Genomic DNA, 7,606 nt, shown 5'->3' with positions numbered 1-7,606 from the left:
CGGTTTTAAAAACGCACAAGCTTAAAACTGCTTCTTGCTTGCGTTTGCGGGGCCTTTACATTTGGATTTCCTGCGCTGCACTCTGATTATTGTGGTTAACTAACTTCCTGGGATTCTAATGTGATCTTTCCAGAGGCCTCTTCTCGTACACCATGATGCTACAATAACACGCCTCATTCCCAGTGGTCCATCATTGCTCTGTTTTAGCTAAGGGGGTGTACATACTGCATTTTTCATTAGATCCCCTGTGCAACATTTATGATTTCCCCTGAAGGCTTTAAAACAATTCTTGACTGCTTCTCCCTTCAGGATAAACCCAACATCTGGAACACAGTTTGAAAGAGGGCATCTTGATAAAATACAGGAATGCAGCCGTGCTGGACCCTCCCTCACTCCCTCTTCCTTTCTATCTGTCAGTCATGTAACATGCAGAGTAACAGCTCTGTCAATCAAGAGATCTATGTGCTGGCTTCCTCTAAATCAGGTGGATTGACTCCTTAAGAGTTACTGGAGGAGCCATACTTCCATTAGCCACTCCCAACAGCAAATTAACTTAAATGTACCCGCTCAATAAAGTTCAAGACAATCATTTGCATGTCAATGTCTTTTCTCTCTCTCTTGCTCTCAAGGCCTACAGCTGACTCATGCAAATCCCAAGCTTGCTGCGGTTCCATCGCACTAATGCCAATTAGCGAGAAAGCTAATTGCTAAAACGGATTGGTTATTTGGTGGGGAAATTTTGCACGCTGGTGTTAAAAAGAGAAGCCAACCGTGACTTTTAAAGTTCAAACAAACATATTTCGGAAGAGTGGACACATTTGAACAGAGTGGTTGTGGGTTGCCACCAGCTACGAAGACACAGCATGCAAGAGGCAGCATGTTGCATTCTAACACAGTGATTCTTGGTGTGAGGATAATGGAGGCACCAAAGTATGACAGTAATCTGCATCCCTATCTTTTCCCTATAAACCGTTACATCACCATTAGCAACGCCTGTGCGAGAAATGAGCGGAGGTCAGAGAGATACTCGCTTCCCTGGAAGTCAATTTTCAGCCTCACTGAGTACTAATGAAGGATTATTTAACATTCTTTTTACTGTCCTTTCCCTTCAAACATGTGTTTGTTTACAGGATCGCCTCTCTCCTCGAGCCCCTGGGTGTCTTCAGCATCAGATGTCATCCTGCCAGAGACAAAGCAAGTCAGGCAAAGGTGCAGGCCGGACCTCGGCGGAGCGCCCTGCCACATGCTCAAGTGCTATAAGTGCCTGGGAGTCGTCTTACAAGAAACACTTATTGCATTTTGTATTGAGCATGATGTTATGAAAAATTAATAGTACTGTGATGGTGTTTCTTCCTCTCTTTAGCCTCTCCTCGCATCAGTCTCTGTGAGGGGCCATTTGTGTTCATGCAAATGCGGGAGTTGCTTCACTTGTTGTTCATTTTGGAAGTAAGAATACGCAGCTAAATAATTATCATTATGGAATGATATAATCGTACTGCAGAGGTTTCCTTCTCAAGGACAAGGTGTTTTTGGACAAAAAGCTAATGTGAGCCTCCGAAGACGCACTATCGACAATAGTTACTGCACTGGCCTCCTTCCATTTGCTGCATTAGACCCACAGGTTAGTGCATTTATTGACTCCGCTATTGGCAAAACAGTAGTGACAAAATGCACCTTAAAGGAAATTGATATGTATACACAAACGGAAACAGCTCAAAACAACGCGTGTGCATTGCGCACAAAATCGAAGTCCTGCTATGGTTGCTATGAAGTGCATTATGAAAAGATGACATCATCAGGTTCCCAGGATGCAATGTGATTTATCCAATTCCGCTAAAGGAATTAAGAATAACATTGGATTCTTTTGCAATGAGGGCATATCAATTTTTAGGGAAATGCTTATTTTATTTAGCTTTATAGGTTAATGTTGGCAAACTGCACTCTTTTTAAATTCCAGAGGATTATTATCAGTCAAAACAAATCTTCTGAAAATGGATTGTGCATTACAGAAATGTTTTATATAATTATCTTCCATATATATTTCTAAATCCGCCCCGGAGAGGATTGTAGGTTTTAAACCCATTTCCTCAATCTGTCGTAGAACATTTGCTGTATATAAATCATTAAATAATGTGTGCTTGTAGCTGTGTATTCATTTATACATGTCCTATTTCCTCTCTGCCTTTGTCTAAAAATAGGCATCAAGCGTTTGGACATTGATGGATAGACTGTGAACTCCTGACCTGATGAAACGTAGCAAGAAAGGCTGCGAGGGCACAGCGTGGGGTGTCAAAGGTCGCCACGTTGAGTCAACAACCTGCATTTATTGTGTGGCGCAGATGAAGTTGGAATAACACATTTTTAGCCTTTTGGTTCATATCTGGCTCATAGAAACACGAGGAAGAGAGACTGGAGGAGCAGCGGGGGCTGATTGGGGATCAGCAGAGTCTAATCAGCGCTGCCCCTGAGATAAATGTAGGTATGGATGTAGAAGATGTCAGTGGCACATTGTTAAACACTCAGATGAGCTGTGTGTCTCCGCGTTTGAACTCTCGTCTGTGCTGAGCACAAAGGCTTCAGGCAGTAATGATGTCGCCTCCTCTGACCCAACACACTCCACAGGAGCGGTCTTAATGACCCTCTCCTGTATTCTTTCTCCCATTTTGCCTCCTCTGACCCCTCCCCGCTTTCTGGCTCTTCACACAGTTCCCCAATGCCAGGTTACTTCCACCACAGCGGAGATGGCCAAACACACCCCCTTCCCACACGCCCGTACGCTCCCCGAGGGTGAACCCAATAGGTCCACCTCGTGAGTCGTCGCATCTCCCCTCTCGGCCCCCCACCTCAGCGTGGATCCGTGTCCTGCCTCTGGGGCTACAACACGGACACGGCTCTCGTTCCCTTCTTCATCCAGCCGGCACAACTTATGTGTCGGGAAGGGCGAAGGGAATCAAATAACAAATCTGAGAACGCAGCGGTCGTCAGGAACCTTCTCTAAGCCGATGTGACGATGAGGTGTTTGGGGCTTTCTTAAGGTGGACCAGGGGTTACAGAGAACCTGGACGGATGAGAACTTGGATCTAAAACGCTACAGGCAAAAAAAAGAAGCCCTTGCATGAAAAAATACAGGTCACTGACTACTGCTCATGTTTCCTATCTTGGTTTCAGTCTTCAGCAACAATAGGAAGCTGAAGTGTCACTTTCTTATTGGTCTAATTAAATTGGCACCATCAGAAACTCTTTGATATGGCCGTTATTCATGCCTTCAGTGCAGATTTTTGTCCTTGAAACGGAATACGCCGAGCGAATTCGTATTGATCGCAGGCCTCTTTCCACTCCAAACGCTCAAGGCCGACGTTAAAATGACTTGCTTCCTATCTGCATCTTTAATTGATGCAGATAGGATATTGTGTGTGGGGATTGCTCTTATCCACACACTCAGTCCATTGCTCTTTACTGTTTGATATTGAGTGTGTGTGAATGCGAAGGCTTCTTTTATACTCTGCTGGTTTCATTCTCGGCCTGACATGAAGACGGCAGTTATGGCCGCCTTAAGAGCTTATGGATTAAAAGGAGGATGTGCTCTGTGAGGGAAAGAGAGGACATTAGGAGCTCTTTATTAGCTAATCACGTAGATGATGAGGCTGAAGCACTTCTATAAAACAGCAATGACAACAGCAGAAGATGATTTGCAAGACCCAACAATTGCTTTCTCCTTATTACATTAATTAATTACGATGGTGAGGATTTGCACTGCAAGTCAGCAAGTCAGAGTGGCGCTAATAAAGTAGAAAGAGTAGATAAAAGTATAGAAATCGTGTTTTGGAGGGCTTTAAACATTCCAAGTGAATGCCAAAGGAACACAATGAAGTTTTTACAGCTTCATTTTGAGGCTTTCACGTGTCATTTACGGAGCATTTATGAGCCTGTTAATGACACATTCGGAATTTTTGCCAAAGGTGGGATCTGGGAAATGCAGTGTTATTGAGAAGCTCAGTTTAAGTGGATCTTCACAGACATCCAGGGCCCCTGTTACTTCTACAGGCATCTGTAAAAGGCTCCCTTTCAGACATTACTAAGCCGTTTCAGACTGTGCTGAAGTATCTGATGTTTCACAGATATAATCTAAATATCTGTCAGGTTCTCCGTTCATCTTGAAAAAAGGCTTGTGGAGCTCTTCAGTATCGCATTTGTAAAGCCAGGAGCTGCAAGGTGACACAGCTCTTTTGTCTCCTGAGGTCAAAATCAATGTGGGCCTTAATTATATAACGCTCGCTGTCGAGTACGCTGTTGGCGGTGATTGTGTTTAGAAGTCAGACAGTTAAATCTCCCGACGTGTGGAAAGAGAACTTTTTTCCTTCCAAAGTATAAACATTTATTATAGCGACCTGCCGTGTTGCATTTGTCCCTAAACGCGAGTGTAAACTATGTTTTCAGAGCCACTTAGATGTGACAGATGCGTTTCACCAACCTGCACGCCCCTTCTGTCACCGGTAGGAGCCAGCCCAAGAACATTCCTGCATCCAAAATCATTAGAAGCTCTGTGAAAACACCACAGGTTGGTTTATCAGGACATTTAAACGCGAGCGACGTCGCTCCGTCCGTCAGAGGTTGACAGCGTGTGGATGGGAGGAGATGAGAGCCGACCAGACAGATGTGTGGCCATTATACGACTGGAGTTTTTATTGTCCCCTCCCTCTCCGCCACGCGGCAAAGATTAGAGAGCTGGGAGGAAGTTTAGCACACATCTGCCATGTGTGAAAGCCTGACAGCGCCTGCCTGTCCGCACAGGCCCACAGACCACGTGCAGGCCAACAAAAGTTCAAACCCGATGTCTTCATTGAAACATCAGGGGTTTGGATGACCATGCAGAGGTGACGAAGGGAAGGGGTCACCCACACACCTCTGCTGGGATGTGTCAGCAAAGGAGTGGAACCAGGTCACCCAACTGGTTAATAGTAAACAGTTACCGAGCGGGTGTGTTGTGTTCATGTGCGGGGCTATTTGTGTGTGTGTGACTTCCTTCAGGGCACCAATGCGGTGATGATTTACTTAATGTCAAATGAACAGTTGTGGGGAGGGAAACACCATGCAGGCGCGTTGGCTGGAAGCTCTTTAGCATTTCACGCCCTGATTGTGAGAGAGCTCCTGTGGTCAGCGCCGAGACGGGACCCATTTCTATCCTTCTCCTCCGAAGGCGAGGGCCCGCTCACGTCATTGACAGCTTTTGAGGAGAAAAGAGCAGAAACCATCTGCGCAATAACAGCTTTTATGAGTTTGTCCCACTCGCAGCGAGCACGCCGCGGTCTCCTGGGTGGGCATCACAGCCGGTGACAGCCTGATGCGGGCTGAGAGGTTGCCATGTTGGCTGTCTACCCCCCTCTCAGGCTCATCTCCGGGGTCCACAGAGACCGTGAAGCGAGGACTATCACCAGCGTTGCCGTTGCCTATAATCACTTTCTATCTTCTCTTCTCAGACCGCCATCCACATTTGCACTCTTTCCCCACACCATCATTTATTTATTTATTCCTTTTTCAGTGTTTCTGTTTGCCACTCTGATTTTTTTTCCCTTTCTCCAGATTTGTCACGGCAAAAAAAAGAGACCCAAATGGCGCTTAAGGCGAGGCCGGAGACACGCGAAGCAAAAGACACCATCAGCAAATCCAGCAGCAAATAACGGCTCTTTCTCCAGCGACATCTCGGACCCTTAATCCAGCTCTTCAAATTATCTTTACTGACATGGAGGTTTGTTGACCACCAGTGTCGGAGTACTAGGGGACTCGTTGATGAATCCAATCTGCCAACAGACTGTTTATGCAAATGTAGGTCACCATGCTTAGAACATGCGACCGAGCGAGGGGGAGACATGACAAAAGAAGCCATGTGAGGCATGTGTGCAGGTTATGGGACAGTAGCCGGAGATAGGAGCTGATCGGTGGGCTCGGTCCACGGTACCGAAGTGACAGCGGCTCCCACTAATGAGCTGACCTCATCAAACACCTCCACATCTTCCTCTAGCAGCACGCACACATGCACACAAAAGATCCTGATGCATCCTGACAGGTTCTTTGATGGGTCGTGGGGGTGGATGGACGTGGTCGGTGGGTGAGCAGGAGGTCGCCGTGTCACAGAGGTTTATGTGCAGCATCTAAATTCACATCATCATCTGCTTTATTTCCAGATTGTGTCGTATCCCCTCATAAATGCTCATGAAAAATGAATAGATAAGATAAAAGCTGGGTTTCTGAGATCAAACTGAGGTCAGTGTCCTGTCTATTTAAATACTGTTACTTGTCACAGTCGAGATTTTCAGACTTCATCTTTTAATTTTCTTCTCTGTGTACGTTTCATTGTGTAAATAATGTGTTGCCCTTGAGTTGGTGGCCTCACTTTTCAGTCCCTCTAACACATTTGTTCGGCCCTTCTCTTGTCGCCTCTTCCTTATCTTGATTTCTGAGTGCGGGAGCAGACAGGTGTTCCTGGCTGTTGCTGCCTCTGTGAGCTAAAGGCAGTAAGGCAACACCTTCCCCACCGTTTATCCGTTTATCCTTAACAACTGTGATGTCGTAACACGACCACTGTCCACTGTACATTTGCGTCTGCGTAAGTGAGCGTAGGTCTTGGGTTTTGAGGCGAAAGGGTTAGATTTCATCTAGATAGCAGCGGGAGCTGTGGAGGTGGACAAAACATATGTTCCAAGGGCTAGGAACAAAAGCACTGACACGTTAGCCTTTTCACAGAGATGACCTTTCCGCCGCTCCCCATTCCAGCCTTTCCTGCCTGCCGCTGTCCTTTTGTCTGCCAGCTTGCCTCAGGCCCAACTCGAGCCCAGTGCTAGAATTTCTCCCCATCTCCCCAAATCTCCCTTGACTAAATGTCAGGGTTACATATTTCTCTGCTCGGACTGAGGGCTTTAATTAGCACTACTGTGTGCACATATGTGTGAGTTTCTGTTTGTGCATGAGACTATGAATAAATCCGCTTAAGTCTGCATCATTTTACTGAGGGGAGGCGCGTGTCACTTGCGCGACCCTGAGCGCTCGCTTGTGTGTCCGTTCGATGCCGCTAACCTCCCTCCCTGTGGACCGGAGCGAGCTAACGGCATCAACGGGCAGGAAAATGTGAGAAAAAGATGGAGAATCGCAATTAACGGTGGCAGCAGATCCGCTAATGTGCCAAAACGCTAATCCTCACATGCGCAGACGCATCAACACGCAAATATGAACACATGAAACCCGAGGCCACCAGACATTCATACCACCCCGATCAGCAAAAGGAATGCCGTGTTTCACGTGCAATACACAAACCCAAGGTGCTTTTAACAGCTCTGATGTGCAAACCATCACTGAAGAAGCATTTACGCCTCACCATTGCTGTGTTTGTTAAAAATAATGAAAAACCTTGGGAGGCTGTTTTGCGTCTGAGGCCTGATGTTAATTAGGAAACAATGATTTAATCATTCACGCTCCCCTGCCAGCGTTCTCAGCGCCCCTGCCTCAGCTCCATGGCACAATAACAGATCAACAACCAAACATCACACCACCATGGCGATATATAACACCACCCAGGCAACACATTTTCATTGTTTCTGGGATGCTGAAAATA

General features: G+C 46.3%; 1 long non-coding RNA gene across 1 annotated transcript; it reads left to right on the top strand.

The window, feature by feature from the left end:
• The first annotated feature begins 1,151 nt into the window (after positions 1 to 1,151).
• Positions 1,152 to 6,658, top strand: LOC115250261 (uncharacterized). Its single transcript, XR_003888845.1, has 5 exons — positions 1,152 to 1,446; positions 1,518 to 1,621; positions 2,199 to 2,295; positions 2,392 to 2,475; positions 5,581 to 6,658. It is a non-coding gene; the product is annotated as an uncharacterized lncRNA (long non-coding RNA).
• Positions 6,659 to 7,606: the final 948 nt, after the last annotated feature.

This window comes from Takifugu rubripes, chromosome 6 (assembly GCF_901000725.2).
Source record: "Takifugu rubripes chromosome 6, fTakRub1.2, whole genome shotgun sequence".
Taxonomy (NCBI): Eukaryota; Metazoa; Chordata; class Actinopteri; order Tetraodontiformes; family Tetraodontidae; genus Takifugu; species Takifugu rubripes.
This window is presented reverse-complemented; position numbering and strand designations above follow the sequence as displayed.